Source organism: Suricata suricatta, chromosome 3 (genome assembly GCF_006229205.1).
Source record: "Suricata suricatta isolate VVHF042 chromosome 3, meerkat_22Aug2017_6uvM2_HiC, whole genome shotgun sequence".
Lineage (NCBI taxonomy): Eukaryota > Metazoa > Chordata > Mammalia > Carnivora > Herpestidae > Suricata > Suricata suricatta.
Window position 1 is genome coordinate 77,160,696 of NC_043702.1, and position 4,417 is coordinate 77,165,112.

Consider the following 4,417-nt stretch of genomic DNA (forward strand, 5'->3'; position numbering starts at 1 on the left):
ATGTAACATGTATTGTTAGAGTATAATCCAAAAGAACTTCCTGTTCTATTTAACGCTGCACTGCCCAGTACAGTGACCACTACCCACATGTGGTAACTGAACATTTGAAAGGATTTTTTTTCTTTGTTTTAGTCAAATAGAAGTTTAGTAAAGAAGAAAGAAGTTTGGGGTAGATATAAAAAATAGTAAATCTACTTTCCAGTGATACTTGGTCCAATAGGAAGGAAAGTTTAGACACTGGTATTTCTCAATATGAAATTTCTTTTATGACTTAGCAATAAATAAATAGTAGAAGGCAGAAAATAGATGAGTAACAAATATTGATTAATGCAGAACTTAGAGTCTAGGTCTATCTAACAGTAGTTTTGGTTAACAAGTAAAAAAAAAAAATCAGGACTATAAAGATCCAGGGGTTCCCAAATTGGTTCCAAAGACTTATATTAGTAAAGAATAAAATCTAAACAAAAAGATAACTACTAATACAGATTTTCATAAAGCTAGGTTTAATAACTTTTTTGGTGCTAAAATTTCCTACCCTTTATGAAATCATGGTGAGAGTAGTTGGATGGCACTTTTTAATGTCCCTGTTTTTGTAAGACTGAAATTTGGCAATGCTCATCATACCTAATATGTATTTAAATGACTACTGAATAATATACTGTAAAAAAATCCCTGAACAACTAATCAGTTTACTTTTTACTTTAATAATGAGGAAACTGAGTCCTGGGATGTTGCCAGGACTTGCCAACACTCTGTCCTACTCCCCAAGCAGCAAAACAGGGCCAGCGATCTTCTCTCCTTCTCTCTTCACCACATCCCTGGTCATCCCAAGTGTCTCACAACCAAAACTAGAGCTTGTGAACAGGCTTGCAACATGTCTACTCCATGAATGCTTTCAATTTTTTATTTCCTGCGGTTACTTGGGAAAGTCTTAGTGTTAAATATAATGCCCCTTTTTTACAAATGGTACCTTAATGGACATCATGAGCCCACCTGTACCAAAACCATCACGGATTCAGTCTTGTGTTTTGTAATGCATGTCATTGAGATTTCAATGATACAGGCTCAGTGCAGACAAATAAACTTTCAGAATTCTGTCAGGGATGTCTTTGCATGTAGATTGGATTCAATTGGGGAATGAACTCATTACACAGTATTAACATCTCAGTCCATTCTGTCAATTTGTGTCAGTGAGTTTCAGACATGCATTGTATGATGGCAAATTATAGTTACCAAATTTCTCTACAATGTATTATTATTATTATTTACACAATTAACAAGGTTTTCGTGGTTCCCAAATTTGGGTTTATATGCACAAGCTGGTTTGATTAAATTTATCAATGTAACAGTTGAATGTATATTGTCCAGCTTTGACTAAATTTTTAAAATTATTGACCCAAACCAATAAACATGCAAAACTATTCTCTAAACTCTATAAAAACTCAGTTTGTTACTCATCTATTTTCTAGTGGCTACCATTCCTTTATTCATCAAGCCCTAGTAGAAATCTCTTATTGAAAAATATGTTTCTAGACTTTCCTTCCCATTGCAATGGGTGCCAGTGGAAGGCAGATTTCATATTTTTCTTCCAACCAGAAATTGTCCTTTTTTACTAGCATTTTGTTTCACAAAGGAAAAAATGAAAGTTCACATGCTGTGTTCATTAACCATATGCAGCACATGACTACTGAGTTGGATAACGCAGATATGGAACATTTTTATTATCACAGTAGTTCTCCTGGGTAGTGTTGGTCAGAGTATGCCATGAGTATGAATCTGTTTTTCTACCTAGAATTACTAATTGGGATTGAGAAGAAGGAGAGGTTAACCTTGGAAGGGTTACAAACTAAGTTCCCAACAGAAGTAAGAATTATCTTGATTTTGTTTGCTTTTAAGAAAGGGAAATATAAAATACTGAATTCTACTGCATTTCAAATTAGGAAGAATGGATGTAGATTCCATGATAAATATTAGGTCTTCAGGACACATTACAGCTAATTAATGCTAAGAAACAAAACTGGGGAGAGGAGTATATATCTGTGCAGCAAAGGAAGGATTGTGGGAGGGTTAAGAAGTTACGCATTCAAAGCTTAAGTGGTTAGTAGCGCACTAGGCCCTCTGAGGGACCCAACGGAGATCCAATCATTCTAAAGGTGGCAGAAAGAGAAAGGACAGAAAGGGGAGAGAAAGAAACTGTAAGGAAGATGCAGAATTAGGGCTCTTTGGGGTAGATTCTGATTGTGAGCTTTTGAGTAAATCATTAGCTGTCTTCCCTGGCGTTTGAAATTCAAAATGCACAGGCCAGGCTCTGTGTGGATGCTGGTACATCCTCCCAGGAGGAGGTTAATCTCGGGGCTTCAGTGACTCAAGCCAGAGAAATGTAATCTCTCAGAGCACTTGCTGCCAGCAAAATGAAATCAAGGGTAGACCTTGATCTATTTTACAACTAATGTCTTCAGAGGGATTTGGAGAGACCAATGTAAATTTTGATATAGAAATATCTCATAGATTTCAAACACTCCTTAGAGAATGCAGGACCATAATACATTGAATAGATTACACCATGCCATTAATCGAATCTTACCCTCTGTGAAATGTGTCATTTTACCCCGTATTGTTTCAAGTTTCATAATCTCTTCAGAATTCCTGCATGGATAGTTATCCAAATGATTTATAGAATACACGGAGGTAAACATGCTTAATATGTAGGACACTGAATGATTGTAGAAAATTCACTCCAGACAAACACAGCTATGGAAATATCAATTTCCCCAGTTACAATTGGGAGTGGTCTATCCAGCAAGCTGGATAAGCCCCTTAGTCCCTGGGATCACCAGGGGCACAACACGATGTCCATTGGAGTTCTGGGGATCCGTAAGTAAATTATAGGCAAATGGACAAAAGCACATGAACTGAAGGCAGAGTAGAAAAAAAAAAGCAAAAGAGAAAAGAGAACAAAAGGTAGGAGGAAAAGAAGGAAGAATAGCAGATAAGGTAGAAGCAGAAAATGGAAGCCTTAAAAGAGAAGGAAAAGAGAAAAAAAGGGAGGGAGGGTAGGAAGAAGAGAAAGACAAAGAACAGGAAATACAAGTGATGAGAAAAAGTGAGATGTCCCCAATAATTATTTTGAATGCCACTCAATGAAACTATGTCTGCTTTATACATCTGTACAAAGGCATTTATCTGAGAAGCATTTACTGAGCATCTATTATGCACAGTCTCTGGGGGGATACAAAGACTTGTCAAATGAATCACAAGGACAGCCCTGGAAACATCTCTTTATAATTTTAAGACTGAATTGTATTAGTCAAAAGAAAAGTGCTGATAGCATTAAGTTAAAATAAAAATTTCAGCAGTAGTACAAGAATAATGGTAACACAGCCTTTTTGCAATGTTTCAAGCCTAAGATTTTTTTTTCACTGATTTCTAGGTTGATAATCTGGTTTCTCTCACAAATTCCTAACATTCTTTCCACATTTTATCAATTACTACTTTGACAGACTATAACAAGGAAGTCAATTTGGTCTTCCTTTAGGTGTTTGCTGCTTTATAATTAATCTTTATTTTTCTTATTATGTATCATATATTTCAATTTTAAGAGACCTAGCAAGATACAAAAGTGTATGATTGCCCAATTTGACTTGAGCCTGAGGCTGAAAATCATGATTTACTCTCATGTTTTACCTTTAGTTAGGAATGACAATGTGGCCACCCATTTCTGATTGTGAATTGAGAAAAAGTGTTTTTCTCGGTTTTAATAAAAAAACATAAGAACAGCTTCTAAAAGCTCATATGTCAGAGGGGCAAAAGCGAAGTACTGCAGAACACAAAAACAAAACAAAATGTAAAACAAACAAAAAATAGAAGCAGATAATAAACTATGATCCCCACACAAAAACATACACACAGATGTTTACAGCAACTTTATTCAAAATTGCCAAAACTTAGAAGCAACCACGACATCCTTCAGCAGATGAACGGATAAATAAACTGTGTAATTCCAACCACATGACATTCTGGAAAACTATGAACACAGTGAAAAGATCAATGGTGGTCAAGGGCTGCAAGGGTGGGGAGGGATGGACAGGTGGAGCAGAGAGGATTTTGAGGGCCGTGAAGCTGGTCTGTATGATACCATAAAAATGGACCCATGCCATTACACATCTATCCAAATTCATAGAATGTAAAACATCAAGAGTAAACCATAATGTAAACTATGGACTTTGTGTGATAATGATGTGTCAATATTGGTTCATCAATTGTAACTCTGGTGGGGGGTGTTGGTAATGGAGGAGGCTATGCCTGTGTGGAGGCAGGGGTGTATGGGAAGGAAGTCTCTGTACTTTCCCCTCAGTAGTATCGCCAACCTAAATCACTCTAAAAAATAGTCTTAAAAACAAAGAACCCTAACTAACTG